This window comes from Lonchura striata, chromosome 11 (genome assembly GCF_050655825.1).
Source record: "Lonchura striata isolate lonStrDom1 chromosome 11, ASM5065582v1, whole genome shotgun sequence".
Lineage (NCBI taxonomy): Eukaryota > Metazoa > Chordata > Aves > Passeriformes > Estrildidae > Lonchura > Lonchura striata.
Genome location: NC_140713.1, coordinates 5,408,857 through 5,436,266, shown reverse-complemented (window position 1 = coordinate 5,436,266; position 27,410 = coordinate 5,408,857).

Sequence of the window (27,410 nt, the reverse complement as noted above, 5' to 3'; positions counted from 1 at the left end):
CATTTTTAAACTAGGTTCATATTCCTGAAGAGCAGAGCTCTTACATGGTGCTGAACTAGTGATTTTGTTAATATTCCATTTCCAGAGTTTCTTGTTCTTGTTCAGGTTATGCTTTGGAGCACAACCTGAAAAAATCCTTATAAGTAGCTTTAAAAACTTTTAAGTACCAATGTAAACATGGTGAGAAACTCCCTGGGATTTTTCCAGTTGTGAGAAAATGTTATCTTTGGAGATAAATACAGGAAATTTTCCGATAGAATATATGCATGTGTGTGTCTGTACATTGCACCTTGCCTGTATCAGGGGGAAAGAGGCCGCAGTAAAGGGAGTGTTTAGAGAGAGCCAATAAATAAGGGCAATTTCAAAGCAACGATTCATTACATTGATATCCAGCAATAATACAATACCATGAGCAATGGGTAGTCCTTAATTGCTGTCAGTCGTTAGCAACAGGTGTCCAGTGGAGGAGTTCTTAAGTTTCCCATAAAATGCCAGGGGAAGGAAGCCCATGGCCCAGTCCCATACAGGCTGCACTGATAGTCCTTGATGGTCCCACTTGCAGAAATCAGAGGTGAAAGCTCATCAGCAAGAAAAGCTGGAAATGAAGGAGGATTTTTTTGTTTTTTGCGGCCTGCAGTTTTTCATCTGTCCTTAGTGGTTTCTTTTTTCCACAGCATCTTGTCACAGTTCTTTTCACTTTGTAGTCTTGGAATTCTGTTTTTTGCCAGGCATGCTTCTCCCTTACTCCGCAGGATCACTTTGGTTCGATGAGACACTTTCTGCATTTTCTGCAGGATAAATTTGGTTTTCCTGGACATCCTTCCTGCCTGCTCTTCATGCTTTGTCTTCTGTGCCGATTTTACTGCTTGCGGATGTTTTCCTCTACACTATTTGTGCAGTTGTACCCTAAATCTCTGGATGCCCAATTTGCAGTATATGTGTACAAACATACATGTGTATTCATTGATTGAGTTATTTGTTAGCTGTGTTACATAAAAGGTTGGTTGCTTGGTATTGTTATTCTGATTGTCACTGTGTTACAAGAGCCTTTCTGACTCCCCATGGTTCGGTTGTTTTAGTTTTCTGAGGTCTAGGTTGGAGACAAACTAATCTTACTGATATTTTAGTCTGGTTTTATTCTAGGGACTCATCATGCCTGTAGTCTGAAACTTTGGAAAAGTCTGCCTTTTGTTTCTTCCAGTTAATATTTTGTTACTTGATACTTACTGGACAGAAAGAAAAAATGTTAGATCTTTTTTGTCTTGCTGTTCAGTTAGAATGTCCTTATTTCCTGTCTCTCTTAACCTTTCCGTGTTTTGCTCCACCCTCACTATGCCTAAAAACATCCCTTCTGTATCTGGATTGTGTAGATTCTAAGTGGAATCAGTGAGATTTTTTTTTCCAGTAATGCTTTGGAATTAAGCCCCCAGCCTTTTTCTTTTGCTTACATTACCTCCTTCCTTTAGGCAGAATTCTCTGCTCAAGAATCTTTAAAGTGTAATTAGGGTCAACTTGTGCCAAAGCTGTATTTGAACAGTTAAATTGTGCACGCATACAGGTCTGTAGGTGTGTGTATATGAATAGAGACAGGGAGTTTGTAATGGTCTAGACCTACACACACCTATATTTACAAACACTGCAGAAATCCCACTGTTCCACGACTGGTTCCTAGTGTTTCCCTGTCACTGTAATTCAGTTGCATCACGTGCCATAATCTTTTCCTCCACAGAGTTTTAGGTCACCTGCATACTTGATCGAGGCACAATACAGCTCTTTCCAGTCTTCATAAATATTAATTATGTTAATTGAATACTATATAGTAAATCATAATTAAAATTAAAATATTAAACATTTACTGAAGGAGATCCAGTGTTGGTGACTCTGAGAGCTCATAGGCAGACATTTCCTTCTAGTTAATGTTGTGCCATTTATAATTGTTAGGTAATGGTCCAGCAGCCAATGATGTGTTTCAGACAGCTATCTTCATGTTCAAGTGACATCATTCTTTCTCCTTGAAAGAGATTTGTTGAGCTATATTGAAAGCACTGACAACATTTCTGCAGCAAATTTCTGGTTTGGAGAACGATGATTGCAGCACACAAGACCTGAGAATTATTCTGCTCAAAGCTGAGCTTCCTCCGCAGTTCAAAGGCTGCTGGCCCTGGAACTTGGATTTGGAGTAGTTTAGAACATAGTGAAGGAATGTTCTATTTTAACCTAATCATCACTGGGAAGGGGGAAACTCCCACCTGATTAAACTTTCTGTTCGTGGAATTTCATCCTACTTGTAGCACTGGAGTTGGTATTTTTATTGACAAACTGTCATGAATTTACATTTGAACATGTAAGTTATAGTAGGATGGGAAAAAGTCAGGTCAGTAATGCCCGTACTGTTTATTTTTTCTCTATTTATGCTGTTTGTTTTGAAGTGTTATAATTTTCACATATTTAACTGATTTTCAAATATTCAACAAACCTGTCAGATTATTTTCACTAAATCACCATTCTGAAGAAAAGTGTAAAGAATTCACATTGTTCCAGCATTAGAATCATAGTGTTTGACAAGATATCCTACCTCTTTTATGAGGAGACAGATCTCAAAAGAGGAATTTATAAGGATCCTTCCTTATAAAATGTTTCAGCAACTGCATTAATTTGTCGTGTTCCTGTGAACAGGTATTGGGAAAAACCCCATAATTACACTTGTGTTCACCATTTGAATCGCAATTTTTATGCCTTAGGTGGCTGTTTCAGAACCTGTTTCCCAATAGTACATTGTAATCAGTTTAATGCATGTTAAAATCTCATTGTTTATTTGGGTACACTTATCAGCTGATGAAATTGCCGCTCATTGAAATTCAGTTGTGAAGTTAGCCATCTGCAATCAAGCTGTACAAGCCTTGTTAAAATATTTTATTTTTAGAAAAATAGCTGAGAAGAAATAAACATTAAAAAAAAATATAAGTGGATAAGAGTGTTACAAAGTAGAAATTTTATGAACCTTGTGCCACACTTTTAAAAGTGATATTTTTGATATCTCCTTTTATGCTTGTTTTTCCAAACATATATGCTCCAAATTGGACCATTGAATATTTGTTTGTTCCTGTAACTTCTATTACATCTTATTGTTTTCCTTCAGTACACTGTTGCTCACTAAGAAATAGTCAAGTTCCCTTTTTAGAATCATTGCTGTATGCAACTGAAGGAAGGTGGGGAAAAAAGCTTTAAAAAAAAAAAAGTCTTGTTTAATGAAAGAGCTGCATGCTAATAACTGCTTGGTTAGGGATATAAATGTATTTTTATGTAAGATATATAGATATAGATATAGATATCTATAAACCTACAGATACCGAACTACTGAAATACGAAGGGATCCTTTGCACCAGAAGTTGTGCTGCATGCTCTAGAATTTCCTTGGGGCTTTACCCTCCATCTCATGAGCTGTTAGAGACAGCAGTAATAGGGGCACCAGGAGGTGCCTCCGGGGCTCTCGGGCTACGTGGATGGCTGATTTCAGGTGCTCTGGGCCTGCCTGGGGCAGAGCCAGGGCCAGGGGCCATGGCCAGGCTGTGCCGTTGGGTTCCGTGCTCAGCGGCATCACCGTTGGCAACCACGGAAGGGTCCCCGGGAGCTCCAGGGACAGCGGCCGGTACCGTTGGCTCTCACTGCGTCTCGAGGCAGCGGCGAGTGCAGCAGGCGAGAGGAAGGCTCTGCTGGACAAGGGTTGGGGCGGCAGGATCGGCAGCCATGGTGAGTTTTGGGGCAGGGGTGAGGGTGCAGGGGCCACCTTGGGCAGAGCAGGTGCCACCACGGGGCTGCAGGGATGTGGCCTGACCTTCCCCTTGAGCTCCCTCTCCCATGCATTCCCAGGGCCCTGCATGTCCTGCCCCTTAGCCCAGGAGCCATCTCCCTCCCAGCCCTGCTGAGCCCCTTCTGTCCCTCTTCCTCCAGACCATCGGTGGAACTCTCACCAAGATCGTGGTGATGCTGGGCGCCTTCTCGTTCCTGTGTAGCAGGGATGACCAGACCGTGAAGGTCACCGAGGAGCTCCTGCGCCAGCACGAGGAGCAGCGCAAGCAGGAGATGGCCATGCGGCAGGAGATGGGGAAGAGGATCCAGGAGGTGCCCGAGATCACCGAGGACAGCCTGTTTCTCTGGGCCATTGAGCAGTGGTGGTTCTGGCCCTCTGTGGAGATTCTCCTGGTGCTCTTTTCTATCTACAGGTTGCCCAAGCAGGACAGGTCTGCCAAAGACAGCTCAGCCTGCGGAGGAGCTCCAGCGGTGCCCGCAAGGAACAGAAGGATGATGAGGAGGAAGAGGATGCGTGCCGTAGCCGACTTCTTTGACAAGCTGGATCAAGTCAGCCTTCCAGATGCGTGTCTGGAGTCGAAGCACGGCAGAAGTCAGAGGAGGGTTTGGAAGGGATGGTCAACACATCTGCCAAGCCCTTCCCACAAGCGATTTTGGGACAGAGTTGCAGCCGGGGAACACAGTAATATTCATTCTCAGGCTGTATGTTTCTACGTTCCCAATACCAGATTGTATTTTAGACGGTTAAGAAGTTTTCATTTTGGGTTAGAATATAAGAATAGTAATGGAATTGTTCATAAATAGGAAGTAGTGCTATGGAAGCAGCAAATGTAATGCTATATAAATATGCTTAGAGTTCAATCTAAGGAATAGAGTAGTATTCAATGTTAGATGATGTATTTTACCTTTCCCAATCTAGATTATATCTTAGATATTTAAGAGTTTTCATTTTAAGTATAGACTATAAGTGTATTTATATAGAATATCTTAGTAATATAAGAATATTACTAAAATTGTTCATAAATAGGACGTAGAACTTAGAGCTATTAAAGTAAAAAATGTAGCTAATACCTAACTAAACGTCCTAGGATAGCCACTAAAAGTCTTGTTCATTGTAATGTCCCTAGTACTTTACTCAATTAAACCTTTGTTTTGTTTCAATGTTTGCAAGTTGTAGTTTTTAAAGATGCTAGAATCTGTAAATAAATACATTTGCCTTGTTTCACAAGTGTCGTACTTGATGGAATTTTGTCCCGTACCCCAGCGGTGTAAGACATTTGTATAGGAAACAAAGGAAGCAATACAATTTCTTCCTTGCAGCGACAGCTGGTTTATTGGAAGAGGTGTTCAGCAGTAGCACGCAGAGCCCGTTGTCACGGAGCCGCCCCTCACGCCGTGAAGGGATGCGCTCTCCAAGGGCCCGAGGCTGCGCTCTCCCACCTTTCCCTCGGGCCGGCAGAGCCGCGGCAGCACGAGGCGCGCACTTGTCCGGCTCCTGCCTGAGAGGGGCCGGCTCCGGGCACGTTTCCGACGGCAGCAGCGGCGGCAGCGGCCCGGGAAGCCGCGTTCCCTCAGGCCAGGTGTCGGAGGGTGCCTTTGCCGAGGCCTGCGGGCAGCACGGGCCCGGAGCTGGCTGGGGCCCGTCTGGGGAGAGCGTTTGAGGCCGCGCAGCCCGGCGGCTCCGGAACGGCCGCGCGGCAGCGGCGGAGGCGGCGCGGGGCGGGAGAGGCGGCGGAGGCCGCGCTGAGCCCGCGCCGGCACCGCCGCGGCTCCGGGCGGGCGGGGAGGCTCCCGGCGAGGGGCCGCAGCTCCCGGACAGTGCCCGAGATTCCCACCTGCGGCCAGAGCTGCTCCACGAGCTCCCGCCCTGCCGGGCTTCTCTTCTGGGCAAAGGCTGAGCCCAGCGGGGTTTGGCCGCCGATCCCCCTCTGCCTCCCCACAGGCGGGGCCATCGCGGGAGGGGCTTGGGCCGGGCTTGTTCTCCTGGATCCGGGCAGGCCGCCGCGTTCAGCAGCTTTGTACCTGCTGATTATCGCTATTTAATGCCTGCTGCTCTTTCCTGTCCTTTCCTTCTTCTTTTTTTTTTTGTTTTTTGTTTTTTGTTATTTTTCCCTTGTGCCTACTCACATTCGCCTCTCCTTGTTGATGAAAAAAGATTGGATAAAATTAAAAGGGGAGCAAACCTCTTTTGGAGTGTCCGGCTCTTAAATTAAAGCAAGAGAGCAGATGAAATAATTTGTACTTTTCCCAAGTCCTGCAGTGAAGTCACAGAGTGCTAATATTGAAATGAATGTCTGCTTCTAGCACTAGAAACAGCTTTGGACTTGATACTATAAAATTGTGAGCAACTGCCCCCACAGTGCAATGAAGATGAATTTAAGGTTATAAATAAATATTACAGTATTCCTAGGTATTAACGCCAATCATGAGCAGGACTGTTGGATCAGAATCAGGTTGCACAAAAAGCATTTGCAGCTTCTGCTGCATTTTGGTTAGGACCATCTGCTGGTTTGGCTGGTGAGAAATGCAAATTGATGAATTTGGGTAGGAATTTTTCATAGCCATTTTTCATGATGGGTAGATGCTAGATCGTCATGTATAACGTTTGGGGAGGATTGGAGCAAACCTTTTCCACTTTGATGTCCTTTTTTTCCCCCTGTACTATATAATGCCCAACTTCTGCTTATCCTTTCTATGTTAAATGCATTATGTGCTTCTGAGCTATGTTTTATTTTTGGCTGTTGTGGTTTGACACGGAAAGAGAATTTTTTCTGGAAGGAAGAGGTCAATTTAGATATTGACCAATTAAAGGTGGACACGCCTCTGAGAACACAGAGGGTTAAAAGCAGAATTCCCAGGGGAACTCGCTCTCTTTGGTTCCGGTCAGCGTGCAGTGTGGGCTCTCCCCTGCCCAGCAACGAGCTGGGTGGGGCAGGGGAAAGCCCCATGGCCTGATAAAGGTAAGGCCGAAGGGTGGAAGGACTGGAACCGGGCTGGCCCCTGCAGATGGAAGGGTGGAAGAAATCTGGGATGTCTCCATTCCCCCCCAGCGGGAAGACAGCGGCAGTTTGTCAGCAATTCCACCGCGAGGAAGGAGGAGCGGGGTGGGGGGGAAGCTGCGAGGTGCCCAGTCGCGTGGGAGTTGCTGGATGTCTGGGCATCGAGCCGTCCTGGGAGTTTGGACTTTTAACCCTTCCTTGAGAAATGAAAGCTTTGTGAATTTTCCTTTCCCCTCCTCGAATTGAAAGAGAGGAAAGAGGGACACCTTGGACCCTGGGATGTTAGAAGGAGGAATTCTAGATGGAAGGGGGACAAGGAGTGGCTTTGGCTGGACTTTTCCGTGTTAGCCACAACCTGAACCAATCTTCTCCTCCAAGAGGGACTGTGTTTTGGGAGGATGCCAGTGAGTCAAGAGACCTGCTTCAGCTGGGAAAAAAGACAAAATTGGAGTGAACAGAGAAAAGGTTAGGGGGTTTGTGGTGGCACCCCCTTGTCCTGGAAAGGAAAGAGAAGAGAAGAAGATCTCTGTTCTTGAGCCCTCGGCCCCAGGGGAAAATGGGGGGGACTGTGGTCCCAAACAATGAAAAACTGAACTGTTGTTTTCTCCCCTCTTGGCAGGGCATCCTTGAAAGGAAAAATCCTAAAAACAGTCTGTCCATCCATGCATTTGGTGGTGAGAGCACTGTGCATGGAAAGGAGAAGGGTCACCATGGCAAACTTTTCCTCCGGGCGGTGCCATGTGTGACATGGAAGCACAGGATGTGGAGCTGTGTTTCCTTGGGGGCTCTGTGGCACAGGAGAGACTCTGTTCCCTCGATGGACTGAGTATTGATTGTTTGGGGGGTGGAAACCTGATTGGGGTCGAGATTGTGTCTCACTGTGGTTTGTTGAAGTTGGGTGGTGGGGGGAGGAATGTTTTGCAAGGTTTTCATTTGATCTTTGTGTGGTTTTTCTTTCCTTCTTTAGTTTTTTCTTTTGTAGTAGTAGTTTAATACAGTTTTTTTCTATTATTAAGCTTGGGCCTGCTTTGCTCTGTTCTAGACTCCACAGCATTCAAGGGAGGGATCACATTTTCATGGGGGCACTGGCATTGTGCCAGTGTCAAACCATGACATTGGAGAATAAGTTAAACAACACAGCACAAAACTCTTGCAGCTATCAGCTATGATTATATCCTTTCTTCATTAGGGGTGAGAGCCAATAATACGTAGCAGACGAGATTAATCCAATGGATTAACGGCCCGCACAAGGGAAAACAAGATATTAAGTATTCACCAAGTTCCTTTTATGGTTGTCAGACTGACCTTAAAAATGTTACCTGTCAAAATGAATGTGTCCTGAAGCATATGAAGATATTTTGTTACACTTCCAGGGAGGGATTAACACACATTTTTGAGGAGCCTGAGAAACACCTTCAAGTGACCATAGATGGTAAATTAAGGTCCCATTCAGGGGCTATGAAGGAAGCCCTTCCTTCCGTGGATGCTTCCTTCCAGTGCCTGCTGCTTCTGAGCCAGCAGAAACCCCTTTTTGAGCAAAACACGCATTTGCTGCATATAACCTGTGTCCTCCTCTTCCTTTTACAGGGCATGCACTGAGCATGAGGACATCTGCTCCTGTTACCTTTCAACAAGGCAGAAATGTCACATTCTGTGAGTTTAACTCAGCTCAGGCTGGGGCTAAACATTATCTTGGCAACACAATGACCCCCTTCATAAAAGCAAGGTGAGACACTTTCATAATATTGTAGCTAATGACATTTCATCTGACTGTTTCTGCATTTCATTTTTCAGTTACAGATGCAATTTTGTTTACTAGGGTGAGGGTAGGAGTCATCATTTTTAAACTAGGTTCATATTCCTGAAGAGCAGAGCTCTTACATGGTGCTGAACTAGTGATTTTGTTAATATTCCATTTCCAGAGTTTCTTGTTCTTGTTCAGGTTTTGCTTTGGAGCACAACCTGAAAAAATCCTTATAAGTAGCTTTAAAAACTTTTAAGTACCAATGTAAACATGGTGAGAAACTCCCTGGGATTTTTTCCAGTTGTGAGAAAATATTATCTTTGGAGATAAATACAGGAAATTTTCCGATAGAATATAGGCATGTGTGTGTCTGTACATTGCACCTTGCCTGTATCAGGGGGAAAGAGACCGCAGTAAAGGGAGTTTATAGAGAGCCAATAAATAAGGGCAATTTCAAAGCAACGATTCATTACATTGATATTCAGCAATAATACAATACCATGAGCAATGGGTAGTTCTTAATTGCTGTCAGTCGTTAGCAACAGGTGTCCAGTGGAGGAGTTCTTAAGTTTCCCATAAAATGCCAGGGGAAGGAAGCCCATGGCCCAGTCCCATACAGGCTGCACTGATAGTCCTTGATGGTCCCACTTGCAGAAATCAGAGGTGAAAGCTCATCAGCAAGAAAAGCTGGAAATGAAGGAGGATTTTTTTGTTTTTTGCGGCCTGCAGTTTTTCATCTGTCCTTAGTGGTTTATTTTTCCCACAGCATCTTGTCACAGTTCTTTTCACTTTGTAGTCTTGGAATTCTGGTTTTTGCCAGGCATGCTTCTCCCTTACTCCGCAGGATCACTTTGGTTTGATGAGACGTTTTCTGCAGGATAAATTTGGTTTTCCTGGACATCCTTCCTGCCTGCTCTTCATGCTTTGTCTTCTGTGCCGATTTTACTGCTTGCGGATGTTTTCCTCTACACTATTTGTGCAGTTGTACCCTAAATATCTGGATGCCCAATTTGCAGTATATGTGTACAAACATACATGTGTATTCATTGATTGAGTTATTTGTTAGCTGTGTTACATAAAAGGTTGGTTGCTTGGTATTGTTATTCTGATTGTCACTGTGTTACAAGAGCCTTTCTGACTCCCCATGGTTCGGTTGTTTTAGTTTTCTGACGTCTAGGTTGGAGACAAAATAATCTTACTGATATTTTAGTCTGGTTTTATTCTAGGGACTCATCACGCCTGTAGTCTGAAACTTTGGAAAAGTCTGCTTTTTGTTTCTTCCAGTTAATATTTTGTTACTTGGTGCTTACTGGACAGAAAGAAAAAGATGTTAGATCTTTTTTGTCTTGCTGTTCAGTTAGAATGTCCTTATTTCCTGTCTCTCTTAACCTTTCCGTGTTTTGCTCCACCCTCACTATGCCTAAAAACATCCCTTCAGTATCTGGATTGTGTAGATTCTAAGTGGAATCAGTGAGATTTTTTTTTCCAGTAATGCTTTGGAATTAAGCCCCCAACCTTTTTTTTTTGCTTACATTACCTCCTTCCTTTAGGCAGAATTCTCTGCTCAAGAATCTTTTAAAGTGTAATTAGGGTCAACTTGTGCCAAAGCTGTATTTGAACAGTTAAATTGTGCACGCATACAGGTCTGTAGGTGTGTGTATATGAATAGAGACAGGGAGTTTGTAATGGTCTAGACCTACACACACCTATATTTACAAACACTGCAGAAATCCCACTGTTCCACGACTGGTTCCTAGTGCTTCCCCGTCACCGTAATTCAGTTGCATCACATGCCATATCTTTTCCTCCACAGAGTTTTAGATCACCTGCATACTTGATCGAGGCACAATACAGCTCTTTCCAGTCTTCATAAATATTAATTATGTTAATTAAATATTAAATCAAATAGTAAATCATAATTAAAGGTAAAATATTAAACATTTACCGAAGGAGATCCAGTGTTGGTGACTCTGAGAGCTCATAGGCAGACATTTCCTTCTAGATAATGTTGTGCCATTTATAATTGTTAGGTAATGGTCCAGCAGCCAATGATGTCTTTCAGACAGCTATCTTCATGTTCAAGTGACATCATTTTTCTCCTTGAAAGAGATTTGTTGAGCTATATTGAAAGCACTGACAACATTTCTGCAGCAAATTTCTGGTTTGGAGAACGATGATTGCAGCACACAAGACCTGAGAATTATTCTGCTCAAAGCTGAGCTTCCTCCGCAGTTCAAAGGCTGCTGGCCCTGGAACTTGGATTTGGAGTAGTTTAGAACATAGTGAAGGAATGTTCTATTTTAACCTAATCATCACTGGGAAGGGGGAAACTCCCACCTGATTAAACTTCCTGTTCTTGGAATTTCATCCTACTTGTGGCACTGGAGTTGGTATTTTTATTGACAAACTGTCATGAATTTGCATTTGAACATGTAAGTTATAGTAGGATGGGAAAAAGTCAGGTCAGTAATGCTTGTACTGTTTATTTTTTCTCTATTTATGCTGTTTGTTTTGAAGTGTTATAATTTTCACATATTTAACAGATTTTCAAATATTCAACAAACCTGTCAGATTATTTTCACTAAATCACCATTCTGAAGAAAAGTGTAAAGAATTCACACAGTTCCAGCATCAGAATCATAGTGTTTGACAAGATATCCTACCTCTTTTATGAGGAGACAGATCTCAAAAGAGGAATTTTTAAGGATCCTTCCTTATAAAATGTTTCAGCAACTGCATTAATTTGTCGTGTTCCTGTGAACAGGTATTGGGAAAAACCCCATAATTACACTTGTGTTCACCATTTGAATCGCAATTTTTATGCCTTAGGTGGCTGTTTCAGAACCTGTTTCCCAATAGTACATTGTAATCAATTTAATGCATGTTAAAATCTCATTGTTTATTTGGGTACACTTATCAGCTGATGAAATTGCCGCTCATTGAAATTCAGTTGTGAAGTTAGCCATCTTCATCTGCAATCAAGCTGTACAAGTCTTGTTAAAATATTTTATTTATAGTAGAAATATCTGAGAAGAAATAAACATGAAAAAAAATATAAGTGGACAAGAGTGTTACAAAGTAGAAATTTTATGAACCTTGTGCCACACTTTTAAAAGTGATATTTTTGATATCTCCTTTTATGCTTGTTTTTCCAAACATATATGCTCCAAATTGGACCATTGAATATTTGTTTGTTCCTATAACTTCTATTACATCTTATTGTTTTCCTTCAGTACACTGTTGCTCACTAAGAAATAGTCAAGTTCCCTTTTTAGAATCATTGCTGTATGCAAGTGAAGGAAGATGGGGAAAAAAGCTTTAAAAATAAAAAAGTCTTGTTTAATGAAAGAGCTGCATGCTAATAACTGCTTGGTTAGGGATATAAATGTATTTTTATGAATGATATATAAATATAGATATCTATAAACCTACAGAAGCAGAACTACTGAAATACGAAGGGATCCTTTGCACCAGAAGTTCTGCTGTATGCTCTAGAATTTCCTTGGGGTTTTACCCTCCATCTCATGAGCTGTTAGAGACAGCAGTAATAGGGGCACCAGGAGGTGCCTCCGGGGCTCTCGGGCTACGTGGATGGCTGATTTCAGGTGCTCTGGGCCTGCCTGGGGCAGAGCCAGGGCCAGGGGCCATGGCCAGGCTGTGCCGTTGGGTTCCGTGCTCAGCGGCATCACCGTTGGCAACCACGGAAGGGTCCCCGGGAGCTCCAGGGACAGCGGCCGGTACCGTTGGCTCTCACTGCGTCTCGAGGCAGCGGCGAGTGCAGCAGGCGAGAGGAAGGCTCTGCTGGACAAGGGTTGGGGCGGCAGGATCGGCAGCCATGGTGAGTTTTGGGGCAGGGGTGAGGGTGCAGGGGCCACCTTGGGCAGAGCAGGGGCCACCACGGGGCTGCAGGGATGTGGCCTGACCTTCCCCTTGAGCTCCCTCTCCCATGCATTCCCAGGGCCCTGCATGTCCTGCCCCTTAGCCCAGGAGCCATCTCCCTCCCAGCCCTGCTGAGCCCCTTCTGTCCCTCTTCCTGCAGACCATCGGTGGAACTCTCACCAAGATCGTGGTGATGCTGGGCGCCTTCTCGTTCCTGTGTAGCAGGGATGACCAGACCGTGAAGGTCACCGAGGAGCTCCTGCGCCAGCACGAGGAGCAGCGCAAGCAGGAGATGGCCATGCTGCAGGAGATGGGGAAGAGGATCCAGGAGGTGCCCGAGATCACCGAGGACAGCCTGTTTCTCTGGGCCATTGAGCAGTGGTGGTTCTGGCCCTCTGTGGAGATTCTCCTGGTGCTCTTTTCTGTCTACAGGTTGCCCAAGCAGGACAGCTCTGCCAATGACAGCTCAGCCTGCGGAGGAGCTCCAGCGGTGCCCACAAGGAAGAGAAGGATGACGAGGAGGAAGAGGATGCGTGCCGTAGCCGACTTCTTTGACAAGCTGGATCAAGTCAGCCTTCCAGATGCGCGTCTGGAGTCGAAGAACGGCAGAAGTCAGAGGAGGGTTTGGAAGGGATGGCCAACATATCTGCCAAGCCCTTCCCACAAGCGATTTTGGGACAGAGTTGCAGCCAGGGAACACAGTAGTATTCATTCTTAGGCTGTGTGATTTTATGTTCCCAATACCAGATAGTATTTTAGATGGTTAAGAAGTTTTTACTTTAGCTATAGCGTATAAGAATTGTAATGCAATTGTTCATAAATAGGAAGTAGTTCTATTGAAGCAGCAAATGTAATGCTATATAAATATGCTTAGAGTACAATCTAAGGAATAGAGTAGTAATCATTGTTAGATTATATAGGTTACCTTTCCCAATCTAGATTGTATATTAGATGTTTAAGAGTTTTCATTTTAAGTATAGTCTATAAGTGTATTATATAGAACATCTTACTAATATAGGAATATTAGTAAAATTGTTTAAAAATAGGACGTAGAATTTAGAGCTATTAAAGTAAAAAATGTAGCTAACTAAAATACCTAATTAAATGTCCTATGATAGCCACTAAAAGTCTTGTTCATTGTAATGTCCCTTGTACTTTATTAAATTAAACCTTTGTTTTGTTTCAATGTTTGCAAGTTGTAGTTTTTAAAGATGCTAGAATCTGTAAATAAATACATTTCCCTTGTTTCACAAGTGTCGTACTTGATGGAATTTTGTCCCGTACCCAAGCGGTGTAAGACATTTGTATAGGAAACAAAGGAAGCAATACAATTTCTTCCTTGCAGCGACAGCTGGTTTATTGGAAGAGGTGTTCAGCAGTAGCACGCAGAGCCCGTTGTCACGGAGCCGCCCCTCACGCCGTGAAGGGATGCGCTCTCCAAGGGCCCGAGGCTGCGCTCTCCCACCTTTCCCTCGGGCCGGCAGAGCCGCGGCAGCACGAGGCGCGCACTTGTCCGGCTCCTGCCTGAGAGGGGCCGGCTCCGGGCACGTTTCCGACGGCAGCAGCGGCGGCAGCGGCCCGGGAAGCCGCGTTCCCTCAGGCCAGGTGTCGGAGGGTGCCTTTGCCGAGGCCTGCGGGCAGCACGGGCCCGGAGCTGGCTGGGGCCCGTCTGGGGAGAGCGTTTGAGGCCGCGCAGCCCGGCGGCTCCGGAACGGCCGCGCGGCAGCGGCGGAGGCGGCGCGGGGCGGGAGAGGCGGCGGAGGCCGCGCTGAGCCCGCGCCGGCACCGCCGCGGCTCCGGGCGGGCGGGGAGGCTCCCGGCGAGGGGCCGCAGCTCCCGGGCAGTGCCCGAGATTCCCACCTGCGGCCAGAGCTGCTCCACGAGCTCCCGCCCTGCCGGGCTTCTCTTCTGGGCAAAGGCTGAGCCCAGCGGGGTTTGGCCGCCGCTCCCCCTCTGCCTCCCCACAGGCGGGGCCATCGCGGGAGGGGCTTGGGCCGGGCTTGTTCTCCTGGATCCGGGCAGGCCGCCACGTTCAGCAGCTTTGTACCTGCTGATTATCGCTATTTAATGCCTGCTGCTCTTTCCTTTCCTTTTTCTTTTTTTTTTTTTTTGTTTTTTTTTTTTGTTTTTTGTTTTTTGTTATTTTTCCCTTGTGCCTACTCACATTCGCCTCTCCTTGTTGATGAAAAAAGATTGGATAAAATTAAAAGGGGAGCAAACCTCTTTTGGAGTGTCCGTCTTTTAAATTAAAGCAAGAGAGCAGATGAAATAATTTGTACTTTTCCCAAGTCCTGCAGTGAAGTCACAGAGTGCTAATATTGAAATGAATGTCTGCTTCTAGCACTAGAAACAGTTTTGGACTTGATACTATAAAATTGTGAGCAACTGCCCCCACAGTGCAATGAAGATGAATGTAAGGTTATAAATAAATATTACAGTATTCCTAGGTATTAATGCCAATCATGAGCAGGACTGTTGGATAAGAATCAGGTTGCACAAAAAGCATTTGCAGCTTCTGCTGCATTTTGGTTAGGACCATCTGCTGGTTTGGCTGGTGAGAAATGCAAATTGATGAATTTGGGTAGGAATTTTTCATAGCCTTTTTTCATGATGGGTAGAAGCTAGATCGTCACGTATAACGTTTGGGGAGGATTGGAGCAAACCGTTTCCACTTTGATGTCCTTTTTTCTCCCCTGTACTATATAATGCCCAACTTCTGCTTATCCTTTCTATGTTAAATGCATTATGTGCTTCTGAGCTATGTTTTATTTTTGGCTGTTGTGGTTTGACACAGAAAGAGAATTTTTTCCGGAAGGAAGAGGTCAATTTAGATATTGTCCAATTAGAGGTGGACACGCCTCTGAGAACACAGAGGGTTAAAAGCAGAATTCCCAGGGGAACTCGCTCTCTTTGGTTCTGGTCAGCGTGCAGTGTGGGCTCTCCCCTGCCCAGCAACGAGCTGGGCGGGGCAGGGGAAAGCCCCATGGCCTGATAAAGGTAAGGCCGAAGGGTGGAAGGACTGGAACCGGGCTGGCCCCTGCAGATGGAAGGGTGGAAGAAATCTGGGATGTCTCCATTCCCCCCCAGCGGGAAGACAGCGGCAGTTTGTCAGCAATTCCACCGCGAGGAAGGAGGAGCTGGGGTGGGGGGGGAAGCTGCAAGGTGCCCAGTCGCGTGGGAGTTGCTGGATGTCTGGGCATCGAGCCGTCCTGGGAGTTTGGACTTTTAACCCTTCCTTGAGAAATGAAAGCTTTGTGAATTTTCCTTTCCCCTCCTCGAATTGAAAGAGAGGAAAGAGGGACACCTTGGACCCTGGGATGTTAGAAGGAGGAATTCTAGGTGGAAGGGGGACAAGGAGTGGCTTTGGCTGGACTTTTCCGTGTTAGCCACAACCTGAACCAATCTTCTCCTCCAAGAGGGACTGTGTTTTGGGAGGATGCCAGTGAGTCAAGAGACCTGCTTCAGCTGGGAAAAAAGACAAAATTGGAGTGAACAGAGAAAAAGTTAGGGGGTTTGTGGTGGCACCCCCTTGTCCTGGAAAGGAAAGCGAAGAGAAGAAGATCTCTGTTCTTGAGCCCTCGGCCCCAGGGGAAAATGGGGGGGACTGTGGTCCCAAACAATGAAAAACTGAACTGTTGTTTTCTCCCCTCTTGGCAGGGCATCCTTGAAAGGAAAAATCCTAAAAGCAGTCGGTCCATCCATGCATTTGGTGGTGAGAGCACTGTGCATGGAAAGGAGAAGGGTCACCATGGCAAACTTTTCTCCGGGCGGTGCCATGTGTGACATGGAAGCACAGGATGTGGAGCTGTGTTTCCTTGGGGGGTCTGTGGCACAGGAGAGACTCTGTTCCCTCGATGGACTGAGTATTGATTGTTTGGGGGGTGGAAACCTGATTGGGGTCGAGATTGTGTCTCACTGTGGTTTGTTGGAGTTGGGTGGTGGGGGGAGGAATGTTTTGCAAGGTTTTCATTTGATCTTTGTGTGGTTTTTCTTTCCTTCTTTAGTTTTCTCTTTTCTTTTGTAGTAGTAGTTTAATACAGTTTTTTTCTATTATTAAGCTTGGGCCTGCTTTGCTCTGTTCTAGACTCCACTTCACAGCATTCAAGGGAGGGATCACATTTTCATGGGGGCACTGGCATTGTGCCAGTGTCAAACCATGACATTGGAGAATAAGTTAAACAACACAGCACAAAACTCTTGCAGCTAACAGCTATGATTATATCCTTTCTTCATTAGGGGTGAGAGCCAATAATACGTAGCAGATGAGATTAATCCAATGGATTAACGGCCCGCACAAGGGAAAACAAGATACTAAGTATTCACCAAGTTCCTTTTATGGTTGTCAGACTGACCTTAAAAATGTTACCTGTCAAAATGAATGTGTCCTGAAGCATATGAAGATATTTTTTTGCACTTCCAGAGAGGGATTAACACACATTTTTGAGGAGCCTGAGAAACACCTTCAAGTGACCATAGATGGTAAATTAAGGTCCCATTCAGGGGCTATGAAGGAAGGCCTTCCTTCCGTGGATGCTTCCTTCCAGTGCCTGCTGCTTCTGAGCCAGCAGAAACCCCTTTTTGAGCAAAACACGCATTTGCTGCATATAACCTGTGTCCTCCTCTTCCTTTTACAGGGCATGCACTGAGCATGAGGACATCTGCTCCTGTTACCTTTCAACAAGGCAGAAATGTCACATTCTGTGAGTTTAACTCAGCTCAGGCTGGGGCTAAACATTATCTTGGCAACACAATGACCCGCTTCATAAAAGCAAGCTGAGACACTTTCATAATATTGTAGCTAATGACATTTCATCTGACTGTTTCTGCATTTCATTTTTCAGTTACAGATGCAATTTTGTTTACTAGGGTGAGGGTAGGAGTCATCATTTTTAAACTAGGTTCATATTCCTGAAGAGCAGAGCTCTTACATGGTGCTGAACTAGTGATTTTGTTAATATTCCATTTCCAGAGTTTCTTGTTCTTGTTCAGGTTATGCTTTGGAGCACAACCTGAAAAAATCCTTATAAGTAGCTTTAAAAACCTTTAAGTACCAATGTAAACATGGTGAGAAACTCCCTGGGATTTTTTCCAGTTGTGAGAAAATATTATCTTTGGAGATAAATACAGGAAATTTTCCGATAGATTATATGCATGTGTGTGTGTCTGTACATTGCACCTTGCCTGTATCAGGGGGAAAGAGGCCGCAGTAAAGGGAGTGTTTATAGAGAGCCAATAAATAAGGGCAATTTCAAAGCAACGATTCATTACATTGATATCCAGCAATAATACAATACCATGAGCAATGGGTAGTCCTTAATTGCTGTCAGTCGTTAGCAACAGGTGTCCAGTGTAGGAGTTCTTAAGTTTCCCATAAAATGCCAGTGGAAGGATACCCATGGCCCAGTCCCATACAGGCTGCACTGATAGCCCTTGATGGTCCCACTTGCAGAAATCAGAGGTGAAAGCTCGTCAGCAAGAAAAGCTGGAAATGAAGGAGGATATTTTTGTTTTTTGCGGCCTGCAGTTTTTCGTCTGTCCTTAGTGGTTTCTTTTTCCCACAGCATCTTGTCACAGTTCTTTTCACTTCGTAGTCTTGGAATTCTGGTTTTTGCCAGGCATGCTTCTCCCTTACTCCGCAGGATCACTTTGGTTTGATGAGACACTTTCTGCATTTTCTGCAGGATAAATTTGGTTTTCCTGGACATCCTTCCTGCCTGCTCTTCATGCTTTGTCTTCTGTGCCAATTTTACTGCTTGCGGATGTTTTCCTCTACACTATTTGTGCAGTTGTACCCTAAATCTCTGGATGCCCAATTTGCAGTATATGTGTACAAACATACATGTGTATTCATTGATTGATTTATTTGTTAGCTGTGTTACATAAAAGGTCGGTTACTTGGTATTGTTATTCTGATTGTTACTGTGTTACAAGAGCCTTACTGACTCCCCATGGTTCGGTTGTTTTAGTTTTCTGAGGTCTAGGTTGGAGACAAACTAATATTACTGATATTTTAGTCTGGTTTTATTCTAGGGACTCATCATGCCTGTAAGTCTGAAACTTTGGAAAAGTCTGCCTTTTGTTTCTTCCAGTTAATATTTTGTTACTTGATACTTACTGGACAGAAAGAAAAAGATGTTAGATCTTTTTTGTCTTGCTGTTCAGTTAGAATGTCCTTATTTCCTGTCTCTCTTAACCTTTCAGTGTTTTGCTCCACCCTCACTATGCCTAAAAGCATCCCTTCAGTATCTGGATTGTGTAGATTCTAAGTGGAATCAGTGAGATTTTTTTTCCAGTAATGCTTTGGAATTAAGCCCCCAGCCTTTTTCTTTTGCTTACATTACCTCCTTCCTTTAGGCAGAATTCTCTGCTCAAGAATCTTTAAAGTGTAATTAGGGTCAACTTGTGCCAAAGCTGTATTTGAACAGTTAAATTGTGCACGCATACAGGTCTGTAGGTGCTTTGGAATTAAGCCCCCAGCCTTTTTCTTTTGCTTACATTACCTCCTTCCTTTAGGCAGAATTCTCTGCTCAAGAATCTTTAAAGTGTATTTAGGGTCAACTTGTGCCAAAGCTGTATTTGAACAGTTAAATTGTGCACGCATACAGGTCTGTAGGTGCGTGTATATGAATAGAGACAGGGAGTTTGTAATGGTCTAGACCTACACACACCTATATTTACAAACACTGCAGAAATCCCACTGTTCCACGACTGGTTCCTAGTGCTTCCCCGTCACTGTAATTCAGTTGCATCATGTGCCATAATCTTTTCCTCCACAGAGTTTTAGGTCACCTGCATACTTGATCGAGGCACAATACAGCTCTTTCCAGTCTTCATAAATATTAATTATGTTAATTAAATATTAAATCAAATAGTAAATCATAATTAAAGGTAAAATATTAAACATTTACGGAAGGAGATCCAGTGTTGGTGACTCTGAGAGCACATACGCAGACATTTCCTTCTAGTTAATGTTGTGCCATTTATAATTGTTAGGTAATGGTCCAGCAGCCAGTGATGTGTTTCAGACGGCTATCTTCATGTTCAAGTGACATCATTCTTTCTCCTTAGAAGAGATTTGTTGAGCTATATTGAAAGCACTGTCAACATTTCTGCAGCAAATTTCTGGTTTGGAGAACGATGATTGCAGCACACAAGACCTGAGAATTATTCTGCTCAAAGCTGAGCTTCCTCCGCAGTTCAAAGGCTGCTGGCCCTGGAACTTGGATTTGGAGTAGTTTAGAACATAGTGAAGGAATGTTGTATTGTAACCTAATCATCGCTGGGAAGGGGGAAACTCCCACCTGATTAAACTTTCTGTTCGTGGAATTTCATCCTACTTGTGGCACTGGAGTTGGTATTTTTATTGACAAACTGTCATGAATTTACATTTGAACATGTAAGTTATAGTAGGATGGGAAAAAGTCAGGTCAGTAATGCCCGTACTGTTTATTTTTTCTCTATTTATGCTGTTTGTTTTGAAGTGTTATAATTTTCACATATTTAACTGATTTTCAAATATTCAACAAACCTGTCAGATTATTTTCACTAAATCACCATTCTGAAGAAAAGTGTAAAGAATTCACATTGTTCCAGCATTAGAATCATAGTGTTTGACAAGATATCCTACCTCTTTTATGAGGAGACAGATCTCAAAAGAGGAATTTATAAGGATCCTTCCTTATAAAATGTTTCAGCAACTGCATTAATTTGTCGTGTTTCTGTGAACAGGTATTGGGAGCAACCCCATAATTACACTTGTGTTCACCATTTGAATCGCAATTTTTATGCCTTAGGTGGCTGTTTCAGAACCTGTTTCCCAATAGTACATTGTAATCAGTTTAATGCATGTTAAAATCTCATTGTTTATTTGGGTACACTTATCAGCTGATGAAATTGCCGCTCATTGAAATTCAGTTGTGAAGTTAGCCATCTTCATCTGCAATCAAGCTGTACAAGCCTTGTTAAAATATTTTATTTTTAGTAAAAATAGCTGAGAAGAAATAAACATTAAAAAAAAATATAAGTGGACAAGAGTGTTACAAAGTAGAAATTTTATGAACCTTGTGCCACACTTTTAAAAGTGATATTTTTGATATCTCCTTTTATGCTTGTTTTTCCAAACATATATGCTCCAAATTGGACCATTGAATATTTGTTTGTTCCTGTAACTTCTATTACATCTTATTGTTTTCCTTCAGTACACTGTTGCTCACTAAGAAATAGTCAAGTTCCCTTTTTAGAATCATTGCTGTATGCAAGTGAAGGAAGGTGGGGAAAAAAGCTTTAAAAATAAAAAAGTCTTGTTTAATGAAAGAGCTGCATGCTAATAACTGCTTGGTTAGGTATATAAATGTATTTTTATGTAAGATATATAGATATAGATAGCGATAAACCTACAGAAGCAGAACTACTGAAATACGAAGGGATCCTTTGCACCACAAGTTCTGCTGTGTGCTCTAGAATTTCCTTGGGGTTTTACCCTCCATCTCATGAGCTGTTAGAGACAGCAGTAATAGGGGCACCAGGAGGTGCCTCCGGGGCTCTCGGGCTACGTGGATGGCTGATTTCAGGTGCTCTGGGCCTGCCTGGGGCAGAGCCAGGGCCAGGGGCCATGGCCAGGCTGTGCCGTTGGGTTCCGTGCTCAGCGGCATCACCGTTGGCAACCACGGAAGGGTCCCCGGGAGCTCCAGGGACAGCGGCCGGTACCGTTGGCTCTCACTGCGCCTCGAGGCAGCGGCGAGTGCAGCAGGCGAGAGGAAGGCTCTGCTGGACAAGGGTTGGGGCGGCAGGATCGGCAGCCATGGTGAGTTTTGGGGCAGGGGTGAGGGTGCAGGGGCCACCTTGGGCAGAGCAGGTGCCACCACGGGGCTGCAGGGATGTGGCCTGACCTTCCCCTTGAGCTCCCTCTCCCATGCATTCCCAGGGCCCTGCATGTCCTGCCCCTTAGCCCAGGAGCCATCTCCCTCCCAGCCCTGCTGAGCCCCTTCTGTCCCTCTTCCTGCAGACCATCGGTGGAACTCTCACCAAGATCGTGGTGATGCTGGGCGCCTTCTCGTTCCTGTGTAGGAGGGATGACCAGACCGTGAAGGTCACCGAGGAGCTCCTGCGCCAGCACGAGGAGCAGCGCAAGCAGGAGATGGCCATGCTGCAGGAGATGGGGAAGAGGATCCAGGAGGTGCCCGAGATCACCGAGGACAGCCTGTTTCTCTGGGCCATTGAGCAGTGGTGGTTCTGGCCCTCTGTGGAGATTCTCCTGGTGCTCTTTTCTGTCTACAGGTTGCCCAAGCAGGACAGGTCTGCCAACGACAGCTCAGCCTGCGGAGGAGCTCCAGCGGTGCCTGCAAGGAAGAGAAGGATGATGAGGAGGAAGAGGATGCGTGCCGTAGCCGACTTCTTTGACAAGCTGGATCAAGTCAGCCTTCCAGATGCGCGTATTGAGTCGAAGAACGGCAGAAGTCAGAGGAGGGTTTGGAAGGGATGGTCAACACATCTTCCAAGCCCTTCCCACAAGCGATTTTGGGACAGAGTTGCAGCCAGGGAACACAGTAGTATTCATTCTTAGGCTGTGTGATTTTATGTTCCCAATACCAGATTATATTTTAGACGGTTAAGAAGTTTTCATTTTAGGTATAGAGTATAAGAATAGTATTTCGATTGTTCATAAATAGGAAGTAGTGCTATTGAAACAGCAAATGTAATGCTATATAAGTACGCATAGAGTTCAATCTAAGGAATAGAGTAGTAATCATTGTTAGATTATATAGTTTACCTGTCCCAATCCGCATTGTATTTTAGATGTTTAAGAGTTTCCATTTTAAGTATAGACTGTAAGTGTATTATATAAAATATCTTACTAATATAGGAATATTAGTAAAATTGTTTATAAATAGGATGTAGAATGTGCTGTACTATCCACTAAAAGTCTTGTTCATTATAATGTCCCTAGTGCTTTACTCAATTAAACCTTTGTTTTGCTTTAATGTTTGCAAGTTGTAGTTTTTAAAGATGTTAGAATCTGTAAATAAATACATTTGCCTAGTTTCACAAGTGGCGTACTTGATGGAATTTTGTCCTGTACCCCAACGGTGTAAGACATTTTTATAGGAAACAAAGGAAGCAATACAATTTCTTCCTTGCAGCGACAGCTGGTTTATTGGAAGAGGTGTTCAGCAGTAGCACGCAGAGCCCGTTGTCACGGAGCCGCCCCTCACGCCGTGAAGGGATGCGCTCTCCAAGGGCCCGAGGCTGCGCTCTCCCACCTTTCCCTCGGGCCGGCAGAGCCGCGGCAGCACGAGGCGCGCACTTGTCCGGCTCCTGCCTGAGAGGGGCCGGCTCCGGGCACGTTTCCGACGGCAGCAGCGGCGGCAGCGGCCCGGGAAGCCGCGTTCCCTCAGGCCAGGTGTCGGAGGGTGCCTTTGCCGAGGCCTGCGGGCAGCACGGGCCCGGAGCTGGCTGGGGCCCGTCTGGGGAGAGCGTTTGAGGCCGCGCAGCCCGGCGGCTCCGGAACGGCCGCGCGGCAGCGGCGGAGGCGGCGCGGGGCGGGAGAGGCGGCGGAGGCCGCGCTGAGCCCGCGCCGGCACCGCCGCGGCTCCGGGCGGGCGGGGAGGCTCCCGGCGAGGGGCCGCAGCTCCCGGGCAGTGCCCGAGATTCCCACCTGCGGCCAGAGCTGCTCCACGAGCTCCCGCCCTGCCGGGCTTCTCTTCTGGGCAAAGGCTGAGCCCAGCGGGGTTTGGCCGCCGCTCCCCCTCTGCCTCCCCACAGGCGGGGCCATCGCGGGAGGGGCTTGGGCCGGGCTTGTTCTCCTGGATCCGGGCAGGCCGCCGCGTTCAGCAGCTTTGTACCTGCTGATTATCGCTATTTAATGCCTGCTGCTCTTTCCTGTCCTTTCCTTTTTCTTTTTTTTTTTTTTGTTTTTTGTTTTTTGTTATTTTTCCCTTGTGCCTACTCACATTCGCCTCTCCTTGTTGATGAAAAAAGATTGGATAAAATTAAAAGGGGAGCAAACCACTTTTGGAGTGTCCGTCTCTTAAATTAAAGCAAGAGAGTTGATGAAATAATTTGTACTTTTCCCAAGTCCTGGAGTGAAGTCACAGAGTGCTAATATTGAAATGAATGTCTGCTTCCAGCACTAGAAACAGCTTTGGACTTGATAGTATAAAATTGTGAGCAACTGCCCCCATAGTGCAATGAAGATGAATGTAAGGTTATAAATAAATATTACAGTATTCCTAGGTATTAATGCCAATCATGAGCAGGACTGTTGGATCAGAATCAGGTTGCACAAAAAGCATTTGCAGCTTCTGCTGCATTTTGGTTAGGACCATCTGCTGGTTTGGCTGGTGAGAAATGCAAATTGATGAATTTGGGTAGGAATTTTTCATAGCCTTTTTTCATGATGGGTAGAAGCTAGGTCGTCATGTATAACGTTTGGGGAGGATTGGAGCAAACCTTTTCCACTTTGATGTCCTTTTTTCTCCCCTGTACTATATAATGCCCAACTTCTGCTTATCCTTTCTATGTTAAATGCATTATGTGCTTCTGAGCTATTTTTTATTTTTGGCTGTTGTGGTTTGACACGGAAAGAGAATTTTTTCCGGAAGGAAGAGGTCAATTTAGATATTGACCAATTAGAGGTGGACACGCCTCTGAGAACACAGAGGGTTAAAAGCAGAATTCCCAGGGGAACTCGCTCTCTTTGGTTCCGGTCAGCGTGCAGTGTGGGCTCTCCCCTGCCCAGCAACGAGCTGGGCGGGGCAGGGGAAAGCCCCATGGCCTGATAAAGGTAAGGCCGAAGGGTGGAAGGACTGGAACCGGGCTGGCCCCTGCAGATGGAAGGGTGGAAGAAATCTGGGATGTCTCCATTCCCCCCCAGCGGGAAGACAGCGGCAGTTTGTCAGCAATTCCACCGCGAGGAAGGAGGAGCGGGGTGGGGGGGGAAGCTGCAAGGTGCCCAGTCGCGTGGGAGTTGCTGGATGTCTGGGCATCGAGCCGTCCTGGGAGTTTGGACTTTTAACCCTTCCTTGAGAAATGAAAGCTTTGTGAATTTTCCTTTCCCCTCCTCGAATTGAAAGAGAGGAAAGAGGGACACCTTGGACCCTGGGATGTTAGAAGGAGGAATTCTAGGTGGAAGGGGGACAAGGAGTGGCTTTGGCTGGACTTTTCCGTGTTAGCCACAACCTGAACCAATCTTCTCCTCCAAGAGGGACTGTGTTTTGGGAGGATGCCAGTGAGTCAAGAGACCTGCTTCAGCTGGGAAAAAAGACAAAATTGGAGTGAACAGAGAAAAAGTTAGGGGGTTTGTGGTGGCACCCCCTTGTCCTGGAAAGGAAAGCGAAGAGAAGAAGATCTCTGTTCTTGAGCCCTCGGCCCCAGGGGAAAATGGGGGGGACTGTGGTCCCAAACAATGAAAAACTGAACTGTTGTTTTCTCCCCTCTTGGCAGGGCATCCTTGAAAGGAAAAATCCTAAAAGCAGTCGGTCCATCCATGCATTTGGTGGTGAGAGCACTGTGCATGGAAAGGAGAAGGGTCACCATGGCAAACTTTTCTCCGGGCGGTGCCATGTGTGACATGGAAGCACAGGATGTGGAGCTGTGTTTCCTTGGGGGGTCTGTGGCACAGGAGAGACTCTGTTCCCTCGATGGACTGAGTATTGATTGTTTGGGGGGTGGAAACCTGATTGGGGTCGAGATTGTGTCTCACTGTGGTTTGTTGGAGTTGGGTGGTGGGGGGAGGAATGTTTTGCAAGGTTTTCATTTGATCTTTGTGTGGTTTTTCTTTCCTTCTTTAGTTTTCTCTTTTCTTTTGTAGTAGTAGTTTAATACAGTTTTTTTCTATTATTAAGCTTGGGCCTGCTTTGCTCTGTTCTAGACTCCACTTCACAGCATTCAAGGGAGGGATCACATTTTCATGGGGGCACTGGCATTGTGCCAGTGTCAAACCATGACATTGGAGAATAAGTTAAACAACACAGCACAAAACTCTTGCAGCTAACAGCTATGATTATATCCTTTCTTCATTAGGGGTGAGAGCCAATAATACGTAGCAGATGAGATTAATCCAATGGATTAACGGCCCGCACAAGGGAAAACAAGATACTAAGTATTCACCAAGTTCCTTTTATGGTTGTCAGACTGACCTTAAAAATGTTACCTGTCAAAATGAATGTGTCCTGAAGCATATGAAGATATTTTTTTGCACTTCCAGAGAGGGATTAACACACATTTTTGAGGAGCCTGAGAAACACCTTCAAGTGACCATAGATGGTAAATTAAGGTCCCATTCAGGGGCTATGAAGGAAGGCCTTCCTTCCGTGGATGCTTCCTTCCAGTGCCTGCTGCTTCTGAGCCAGCAGAAACCCCTTTTTGAGCAAAACACGCATTTGCTGCATATAACCTGTGTCCTCCTCTTCCTTTTACAGGGCATGCACTGAGCATGAGGACATCTGCTCCTGTTACCTTTCAACAAGGCAGAAATGTCACATTCTGTGAGTTTAACTCAGCTCAGGCTGGGGCTAAACATTATCTTGGCAACACAATGACCCGCTTCATAAAAGCAAGCTGAGACACTTTCATAATATTGTAGCTAATGACATTTCATCTGACTGTTTCTGCATTTCATTTTTCAGTTACAGATGCAATTTTGTTTACTAGGGTGAGGGTAGGAGTCATCATTTTTAAACTAGGTTCATATTCCTGAAGAGCAGAGCTCTTACATGGTGCTGAACTAGTGATTTTGTTAATATTCCATTTCCAGAGTTTCTTGTTCTTGTTCAGGTTATGCTTTGGAGCACAACCTGAAAAAATCCTTATAAGTAGCTTTAAAAACCTTTAAGTACCAATGTAAACATGGTGAGAAACTCCCTGGGATTTTTTCCAGTTGTGAGAAAATATTATCTTTGGAGATAAATACAGGAAATTTTCCGATAGATTATATGCATGTGTGTGTGTCTGTACATTGCACCTTGCCTGTATCAGGGGGAAAGAGGCCGCAGTAAAGGGAGTGTTTATAGAGAGCCAATAAATAAGGGCAATTTCAAAGCAACGATTCATTACATTGATATCCAGCAATAATACAATACCATGAGCAATGGGTAGTCCTTAATTGCTGTCAGTCGTTAGCAACAGGTGTCCAGTGTAGGAGTTCTTAAGTTTCCCATAAAATGCCAGTGGAAGGATACCCATGGCCCAGTCCCATACAGGCTGCACTGATAGCCCTTGATGGTCCCACTTGCAGAAATCAGAGGTGAAAGCTCGTCAGCAAGAAAAGCTGGAAATGAAGGAGGATATTTTTGTTTTTTGCGGCCTGCAGTTTTTCGTCTGTCCTTAGTGGTTTCTTTTTCCCACAGCATCTTGTCACAGTTCTTTTCACTTCGTAGTCTTGGAATTCTGGTTTTTGCCAGGCATGCTTCTCCCTTACTCCGCAGGATCACTTTGGTTTGATGAGACACTTTCTGCATTTTCTGCAGGATAAATTTGGTTTTCCTGGACATCCTTCCTGCCTGCTCTTCATGCTTTGTCTTCTGTGCCAATTTTACTGCTTGCGGATGTTTTCCTCTACACTATTTGTGCAGTTGTACCCTAAATCTCTGGATGCCCAATTTGCAGTATATGTGTACAAACATACATGTGTATTCATTGATTGATTTATTTGTTAGCTGTGTTACATAAAAGGTCGGTTACTTGGTATTGTTATTCTGATTGTTACTGTGTTACAAGAGCCTTACTGACTCCCCATGGTTCGGTTGTTTTAGTTTTCTGAGGTCTAGGTTGGAGACAAACTAATATTACTGATATTTTAGTCTGGTTTTATTCTAGGGACTCATCATGCCTGTAAGTCTGAAACTTTGGAAAAGTCTGCCTTTTGTTTCTTCCAGTTAATATTTTGTTACTTGATACTTACTGGACAGAAAGAAAAAGATGTTAGATCTTTTTTGTCTTGCTGTTCAGTTAGAATGTCCTTATTTCCTGTCTCTCTTAAC